Source organism: Pituophis catenifer, unplaced genomic scaffold (assembly GCF_029215685.1).
Source record: "Pituophis catenifer annectens isolate HBS135680 unplaced genomic scaffold, rPitCat1.0.hap2 SCAF_1, whole genome shotgun sequence".
Taxonomy (NCBI): Eukaryota; Metazoa; Chordata; class Lepidosauria; order Squamata; family Colubridae; genus Pituophis; species Pituophis catenifer.
Window position 1 is genome coordinate 259,848,842 of NW_027256881.1, and position 10,196 is coordinate 259,859,037.

Here is a 10,196-nt window from a genome sequence, read left to right on the forward strand (position 1 = left end):
GCACCCAAAACTTCTGTAGGCAAGTTGTTCCATTGATTAATTGTTCTGTTTCTCCTTAGTTCTAAGACCAATCTTAGAACTAAGGAGCTTTCTTGGGACTAGCCAAAACTGGCTAGATGCTTCCCACAAAAGAAGGAGAAAAAAGTGACTGTGGAAAGTGATAGCCCATAGAAAATTTTATTATTAGCAAAACTCTGCAAAACAGGCCTGGCTCTTTATTAATCTTCTCCCCTGCTCCTTTTGTTTTAATTAATAAATTCAGATATTGAGAAAACAGCACATATCAGAAAGTTACTGCCATGAGAAAGCCATAGATTTATCCTAGTGTTGGATAATAATTCTTGTGGTCAATTCCTGCGCATAAAATGTTCACAAATCCTAATGTCTCGATTGATTCCAAATACTAGAGATTGAGCCAAGAAAGATATCTATCGGTGATACACAGCTATTGATCTAAAGTTACTTTAACAATCTTGGATATTTCAGCCCTAGATGGCAATACAGTAGGCCAAGTCCTAACCATGTGAATAAATGTTCCAGTTCCTAAATTAGATCTCAAATATGCATGATTGCAACCAACCCTTAAAGAATGATCTGTGAGAGTTCAATATACGTAACTCTTTTTGTTTATTTTCTTCATTTTAAGTCAGGGGTGAAATGCTCCCGGTTCAGACCGGATTGCCTGATTCGGTAGCAATGGTGGTGGGTGGTTCGGAGAACCGGTAGCAAAAATCCCTGCACCCCCCCATGCCCAGCTGAGCTGCACAATCATCAGAGGCTTTTTAAAAAATTTTAAAAGCATTTTTTCTACAACCTCTTCCGCCAAAAAAATGCTTTTAAAAGTAAAAAAAAAAGCCTCTGATGATTGTGCGGCTCAGCTGGGATCGTCAGAGGCTTTTAAAAGCATTTTTTCTACAACCTCTTGGGCCGAAGAGGTTGTAGAAAAAATGGTTTTAAAAGTAAAAAAAAAAAAATGTTGGCCATGCCACACAGTCACATTACCCCACCACCACCAAGCCAAGTACATTTTACAAGTACATTTGTAATTTTTAAAGTGATCTTCTACTGATTTACAAGAACAGGACATTCTATATCATTATTTTAAAGGTTAAATACAGCACATCCATTTTTAAAAGAATTCATTTAAAAATGGATTATTTGCTAAAAACTACAACTCATTATTCTAAATCATCTAAAAAATATGAAACCGGCATGCCAAAGTAGCAATAGCATATAGACAAAATGTCCAGATAATAAATGCTGGTTTTAGCTTTGTTTAAACTGCCAATATACATTCTGTGATGATTTTGAAACCCAGTTTTAATATCTAAAAAAAACTTCTAAACACTGTTAGTAGATCAGAACTGATAGTATTTTAAAAGTTCCTGATTTCTCACAAGAAAACCCCTGAACTGATAATCTGAAATTATTTCAAGCTTTTTTGTAAATTATCAGTCTTAGAACTCACAGATTAAGCTTTACAATTTATTAGATAAACCCTGTACATCCCTCTAACTTTTTTATTCTCCAGGTAAAATAATGCTGCACTTATCTATAACTCCTGTAATGTTATACCTGCCATGGCAGGTACAACAAGGCCAGGCATCAACCAGCTATGCTTCCAGGCATTAATCAGCTATTCTTCCAAGGATTCAGAAAACATGGCTATATATTTATTAATCTTTATTGAGGTATAATAGCCATCTCAATTAATCGGTGTAAGAGGGCAGAAAGCTAATTTAGAATTGACATCCTACTTCTAATCCAACACAATATTTTCCCACATTTGTCCTTCTAATAAATCTTTACCTTTTCTTTTCTTATGTTTACTCACTAGTAGCCATTGTGTGTTTATATTCCTGCTCTGAGAATTACTTTTCCTTAATGAAATCCTAGTAATATTAATTCTGCTGGGTTCAGAAATTGCAAGTAAGTAGTTTAAAAGTTACTGCACAGAGGATACTTGTATTTGTTTTCTACTATTTTGTTGAAATATCAACCACTTCACAAGAATATTTAAAGATAGAATTACATCCACACCCACTCTTCTCATTTCATGTTGTTTTAGTTGAATGTAAGATAACAGAATAAGTACAGGATGGTTCACATGTCTCCATGTCCTCTTACTCTGCTGCTACTATGTCCATTCTTATATTATCAGACTACGGACAGATAATTCATGGCATGCTTAGAATGATGCACAATGAGTAAAGCATATAACTATAGTTTTTCTTTGTCTTCAAGGCATTTTGTGGGAAGTAAAAAATCAAATTGTAGCTGTGATCAGAGAACTGAATCTCCACTTTTTAAAAATGTGTGGCATGCATGCAATGCTTTTAAAAAGGAGTGAGTTTTTGTACACATGGTCATGCTGTCATATTGATTGTTTGACCCTGTCCCCCATGGTCATTCCTGGTTGCCTTACAGCAGTCTGGTCCAATCTTGACTTCAGCAAATATTCTGGACTGCAACTCCCATGTTTCCATGCCACCAAATATGTGCAGAAGATAGAGCTGGTGTTTTTGACAGGAGAAGTGAGGAATTAGTTTTGATAGAGAGAGAGAGAGGCTACATTATACAAACATTCAGGCAAAACAAAGATGAAACATAAAAAATGATGCAGTGATATTGCTGACCAGGTTGAACTGGGTGAAAGAAAAAAGAGCTAAAATAGAAGAATCATATATTCATACAATGGTGAGTCTAACTAGCAGGAACTTGAAGGTGATACAGAAACTGAAAATACAGAAAGTTAAATTCAGAAAAGTGCATAGCACAAGCTGAGAGGTTAATTTCCTTTCTAGCGTGTTGGTGAAAAAAAGGAAGTGGAACTTAGTGCAGTTGGTTTTAAAGCTGCATTTCTTTGACTTTTTAGTCCAGAATAATTTCTGAAGGACACTTAGCTGTCTCTGAATTGTATTATTTAGTTGCACTCTTCTAAGTATTTTCCCATACATGAAAATAATTACACAAGATTTTTATTTGAATTACCGGTAAGTGAGGTTATTCAGGGGTAAACGATAGCCACCTTGTTCCTGTAGGTAATTTATACAAGCCTGACAAGTCTGATGAATGAACACAAATGTTTGTACTAACCTAATTATAAATGTTCAAGTTTTCAATGGGAATATTATATAAATGTGTGAATAAATAGCTGGGCACTGAAGCACTCAAAGCATTACTCAGAAACATATTGGAGAACAGTCATTTGGCAGATATTTAGATTTTTAGAGGACAGCGCTCCTTTCTGGTTTATAGAAAGCAGAATAAATTTAAATTGCTGCTGCTTATTGATTTATGCTCTTTATATTGGACATGCCATTTTATTAAAGAAAGCAGATATTCAATAGTGTTAACTGGTAATGAGAATTGACTTTTCACTAATTGCACAGAGGCTGGCATTAATACACTTTAATAGAACCTGAGGCTTGTCTACTTCTGATCAATTCTGAAGGGTGGTTTTCCCTCCCCCCCCTCCCCCTTTGTTCTTTTTCTGTTGGCAACATGCTGTGGTCAAAGGATTTCAGCAACAAGATTGTGGGAGATATTTTTCAATCCTTAAAACACGCACATGCATCCATTTAATAGGACAAGGGCCATTACTTGATGGAATAAGCTAGTTAATGCCGAAGCTTCATTTTATGGCTTGACTGTTGAAAGATCATTATTCCCAGATGGTACGCTGTGCTGGCCTCCATCTTTTCGCATGAGAAAGCATTGGCCTCATGCCTTTACACATTCCTAGAGTGCATATTAATGGAATCTGTCTATGTAGGAAAGTATCCTCTGGCCCTGGTTTGACCAGTCACTTCTGTGTACTGAGCTGAGTCTCCATACAACTTCATGGGCGATTGTGAGCAGCGAAAATTTCTTTTAGACATGAAATTCTCCAGTAAAGACTTACAGTAAATGCTGCTTCCTTGTATGTTTTCAATTGCTTTTTAATTATTGTAAATTTCACTTGCTTTGCTTTTTCTCCTTCAGTCTATTTACTTAATAGTCTGTTTTCGCCTTTCTTTCAGATGGAGATCTGAAAACGGGGAAATTTATTGTAGATTTCATTCAGAACTGCTATATCTTGGCTCACTGGATTTGTGACTAATTTTTGTTTAGTTATATTCTTTTTCTTCTTTCCCTTTCCTCTTCAGGCCCAGAAAGACTTTAGGGCTGGTTCATGACATCATTGTTAGGAACATGAGTTAAATTTTGCAGAGAAATTTCATCATGGTAAGCTCAACTTACAAATAGTCATACCTTAAAGTTGAATATATCTACAGAACCTTCAAAAAAGTAATGTATGTACACACATCAATCATTCCTATACTGCATACGCATACCTGCATATAATATTAGAAGGCAGTGTTTATGCAATATTTTGGTGCATGAGTCAAATACTTAGCTTCCACCAAAGCCAAGGAGACCTGTTGCTGAATTTCTTACTTTAGCATGGGTTATGTATTTGGGTAGCAGGCTAGTCTCAAGGTGCTAATTTTAGGACATTGCAAATTAGAGGTGGGATGGAGATTATTTTAAGCAATAGTATTGCCTTAAATCATATTTTTTAAAAAAAAACTTGGCAAAGTCTACGGTAGCTTGATTAGCTGACTGTGCATTGCTGTGGTGAAAAGGCATTGTGTAGTCAATGTTGTATCTTTTAGGAGTCCCTGGTTTCAGCTGGTCCTCTCCATGCTGCCCTGGCAGGAAGGTTGATCCTGCAGGATAATTTACAGACTTAGATACATTGGGAGCGAGTGGGTGTCGGTGTCCATCATCAGAGCTGCAGCCTTACTTGGAGCTCTCTTGTTTGTAGGCTTGAGGCTTGGCTTGTAGTGGTGCTGAGTACCACACTCCAAGAAAAGCAGCGATGCTCACCTAGACAGAAAAGACAACCTTCAAGAAGCAAGCCAGAGATGCTTTGTGGAATAGAAGACCTCCAAGGTCACTTTGATTCTGTTATTCTGTTAACATAATATTTAGTCATGTAATAAATACGGAATGAATGGAATCCAATTTTGTAAACCTCTATAAAGTGTAGTCTAATATGGATGGAAATACAGACAATAGGCTGGATCTTAGTGATAACTTCAGAATCATGTGCACATGTGTATGTATGTGCATGTGCATATGCATCCTTCTGGGCGTATTTGTAACATTTGATTGGGCCTCAGCTCCATGGCCTATTGATATTATTTTGCTGGTGCCTGATTTCATCAAATGAAAAGATCAAGCCGAGCTTATTATTCAGAAGATAACCTGTCAGTGACTTAGTGTGGGCTCCTATTTCAACACTTGTTATGTGACTGGCAATAAAATGCAGCTAATATACTGTTAATTAATTTCATGTCCTCAAGCTAATTTATCACATTATTAATCAGGGGGGAAAGCCAAGAGAAGTGAGGTTACCTACAGTTAACTCCAAATCCTGCTTAGGACACCCCAAAAGGGGGCCTTAACCAGCACTGAATATTGGAAAGCTTCCAAGTACAGGTATTGAATTTGGCAGGCCTTTAACTTGTCCCATTGGCATATCTTATACAGAGAGACAGGATTTAAAGTGAAAGGGCAACCAATTCTGATCATAACCTTGGCTTTGCACTCCAAGTAATTATCCTTTAATTGCATTACACTATGTGAAATAGAGCCATAATTGGAAAAAAACAATTTGACATTCCCTGATGCTTTCTCTGACATGCGCTATTTGCTTTTTATTCAAATGTAAATTTCCTCTATAATACTGTCAAAGGAAAGGAGGGGAGAAAGAAAGCAAAATTGAAATGTCAGTAACAATTGCTGACATGCAGAGCGCATCTTCAGCAAGTGCAGGATAGTAGGCAGGATTTGCAGTTTAGTGTTTAAACAAATCAAAATGTGGAATGAGCAAAAAAAAAAAAAAAAAAAGAGAAAAATATGGGTGGAAAAGCACCGAAGTTATATCTATTCCTTTAGCATAGATGTCAGTTTGGTATCATGCTATCAAAATATCAAATAAACTCCCAGCTGTAATTGTGTGATGAATGAGCTTCATCGTTTTGACTGAAAGAATAAAATAGGAAGAATAGTTTTCATATATTGTACAATTTCATCCAAATCATTTTTATTAAGAAAGGACAAGCTCAGTAAATTGGACTGTCAGAATATGGGTCTAGTTCATGACTGAGAAGATGGCAAGTATTTAAGTGCTGTATTTATTCACTAGTTATAATTTATGGTATTGGATACCAATCTAATCTCACAGGATGTTGCTGTCTTTGGTGTCCTCCTTGCTCTTGTTCCTAGAGTAATAGGTAAAAATGCTGGAGATAACCACATATATTTGGGCATTGAAACTATGGAACTCTCCACTACATAGGATTATAATTTGATTTTTTTTCCTTTAAGACACTGAGATAACAGACCAATAACCAAGTATTTCAAGCAGACTAGATGAAAACTACTCATGATACATTGCTGATTGTGGGGTCCTTGGTGCTCCCAGAGCCTGGTTGTTTTATTGCAAACATTTCATTACCCAAGTAGGTAACATCATTAGTGCTAAAAGAGAATGGGGTTGCCTTTCTGTTTATATATAGCTGGCTTGCCCTGACAATGTGGGTAGAAGTGTTCTTGGTAGTTTCTTGATTGGGATATTGTTTACTTCTTGATTTTTGATCCTGGTGTTAATTTCTGTTTAGCTTGGTATCCTTTGCTGGTGAGGAAGTGGTTTAGTCTTTTTGTTTCCTTTTTAGCTTTTGATTGTCTCTTTTGATTGTTATGTAGATGTTGTTTATCTCTATGTGACTGTTGATGACTGATTTGTCTGGATGCCAGGAATTCTTTAGCATTTTTGCACTTAGCTTGGTCACTGCTGTTTTGATTTGATTTGATATTTATACATTTGGTCTGGTTTATTTATTTATTTATTTATTTATTTATTTATTTATTTATTTATTTATTTATTTATTTATTTATTATATTTCTATACTGCCTTTCTCCCGTAGGACTCAAGGCGGTGTACAGTCAAGAAAAATATAGACACACAAACATCATAAAATTGCTAATTAAAATTATTACTTAGTTTGGTCAATTAAATAAAACCCAGAATTAGATAACATTTAAAAATCATTCACATGTTCGTATGTTTAGCCTCGCCTGTTGGAACATCAGGGTCTTGAGGGCACGGCGGAAAGCACGGAGATCAGGGATATTCCGTATCTCCGGGGGCAGTTCATTCCAAAGGGTTGGAGCCCCCAAAGAGAAGGCCCTCCCCCTGGGAGTCGCCAGTCAACATAATTTGACTGACGGTACCCTGAGTAGTCCCTCCCTGTGAGAATGAACTGGTCGGTGGGAGGCTATTGGTGGCAAAAGACGGTCTCGTAGGTACCCAGGTCCTAAGCCATGGAGCGCTTTAAAGGTGATAACTAACACCTTGAATTGCACCCGGAAGACCACTGGGAGCCAGTGCAGCTCGCGTAGGAGAGGTGGTACATGGGCGTAACGAGCTGCGCCCATAATCACCCGTGCGGCTACGTTCTGGACCAGTTGGAGCCTCTGGGTGCTTTTCAAGGGGAGCCCCATGTAGAGAGCATTACAGTAGTCCATATGGGAGGTAACTAGGGCATGAGTGACCGTGCGCAAGGCATCCCGATCCAGAAAGGGACCCAACTGGCGGATCAGGCGAACCTGATAAAAGGCACCTCTGGCCACGGCCGTCAAATGATCTTCTAAAGATAACCGTGAATCCAGGAGGACACCCAAGTTGCGGGCCCTCTCTGTGGGGAGCAAGATCTCATCCCCTATTGTCAGTGATGGTACTAGCTGACTATACCGGGATGCCGGAAGCCACAGCCACTCGGACTTGGAGGGGTTGAGTCTGAGCTTGTTTCTCCCCATCCAGATCCGCATGGCCTCCAGGCAATGGGACATCACAGCAAGGGCATCATTGGGGTGGTCTGGGGTGGAAATGTATAGCTGTGTGTCATCAGCATACTGATGAACACTCACCCCAAAACCACGGATGATCTCGCCTAGCAGTTTTACATAAATGTTGAACAGAAGGGGTGAGAGGACTGACCCTTGCGGCACCCCACAAATAAGGTGCCTCAAGGTCGACCTCTGCCCCCCTGCCAACACAAACTGCGAACGGTCAGAGAGGAAGGAGGAGAACCACCGAAGCACGGTGCCCCCTATTCCTAACCCCTCCAGCCGGTGCAGTAAGATACCATGGTTGATGATATCAAAAGCCGCTGAGAGATCTAACAGGACCAGGATAGAGGAGCAACCTCTGTCCCAAGCCCTCCAGAGATCATCCACCAATGCGACCAATGCCGTTTCCATGCTGTATCATGACCTGAAGCCCGACTGGAACGGATCCAGATAGACAACTTCATCCAGGTATCGGGGTAGTTGTCGCGCCACCACACTCTCAACAACCTTCGCAACAAAGTGAAGATTGGAGATTGGACGATAATTTGATAATATAGCTGGATCCAGGGAAAGCTTCTTGAGGAGGGGCTTCACAACCGCCTCTTTCAAGGCGGTGGGAAAGACACCCTCACTCAGAGAAGCATTTATAATCCCCTGGAGCCAGCCTCGTGTAACCTTCCGGGAAACCAGTACCAACCAGGAGGGACATGGGTCCAATAAACATGTGGCAGCGTTAAGCTTGCCCAGAATCCTGTCCACGTCCTCAGGAGCCACAGAGTTAAACTCTTCCCAGATAACGCTCTCAAGACCTGCCCCCGTCTCCTCCCCTGGATCTACCCAATCAGAGTCCAGGCCTTCCCGAATCTGAGCGACTTTATCATGCAGGAATTGTACAAAATCCTCAGCTTGACCCTTTAAGGGATCTTCCCGTACCCCCACCTGAAGTAGGGAGTGGGTCACCCTAAACAGGGCAGCTGGGCGGTTCTCTGCAGATGCAATAAGAGCGGAGAAGTAGCTAGACTTCGCCGCTCTTATCGCCACTAGGTAGGTCTTAATATAAGATCTCACTTGTGTTCGGTCAGATTCAGATCGGCTTGTCCTCCAATTGCTCTCCAGGCGTCTTTTCCGATGCTTCATCTCTCTCAGCTCCTCGGAAAACCAAGGAGCTAGATGAGATCGGCATCGGGTCAGAGGCCGCAAAGGCACAAGCGGTCCAAGGCCCCAGTAACCGCCCTGTCCCAGGCGACCACCAGGTCCTCAGTCGAGTTGTGAGCCAGAGTCTCAGGAAATGGCCCAAGCTCCATCAGGAACCTTTCGGGGTCCATCAGGCGCCTGGGACGGAACCATTTGGTTGGTTCCGTCTCCCTGCAGTGGGTGGAAGTGACTTGAAAGTCCACATGAAGGAGAGAATGATCAGACCATGACAAGGGCTTGATGTCTATATCCCGTATTCTTAGATCATTCAGCCACTGATCAGAGACAAAAATCAAGTCCAGAGTGTGATTCCCCAAGTGGGTGGGGCCTTGAACTACCTGGGTCAGGTCCATGGCCGTCATGGAAGCCATGAACTCCCGAGCCATCTCCGACATCTCACCAGTGGATGGCAGGTTAAAATCCCCCATAACAATAAGTCTGGGGGTTTCCACCGCCACCCCGGCTATAATGTCGAGCAGCTCAGGCAGGACCACTGTTACGTGGCAGGGAGCCAGGTACGCAATCAGTAGGCCCATCTGAATCCCCCGACCCCACTTCACAAGGAGGGACTCACATCCGATTATCTGAGGAACAGTGGCCTCCCTTGGGCAAAGACTTTCTCTAATGATTGCTGCCACTCCCTCACCCCTTCCCTGAGTCCTTGGCTGATGGAATGCACGGAAACCTGGCGGGCACATTTCCACAAGGGGAACTCCTCCCTCCTGGCCTAACCAGGTCTCCGTAATCCCTGCCAGGTCAGCACCCCCCTCTGAAATAAGATCATGAATGAGGGGGGCTTTATTTACCACTGACCTGGCATTACATAACATCAGCCATAGACCCAGGGTCTGAGATTCTGAACAACCCGGGAAACGAGCAGTGCTTTGGGGGTCGGAGTGGGCAATCGCTCGTAAACAACGAGTGCGCACTCCCAAAACATAATATGGCCCCCTGCAGCCATCATATCTGCCCCTCCCACTTACTATACTAATGCCCATCGCTTCATCCCCCTGCATCCTTGTCAGATTTCTGTCCCCATCCTCCCCACCATGATTATCAGACCCATTACCCCTTTCAGTGGATTTATGGATCCCCCCAGA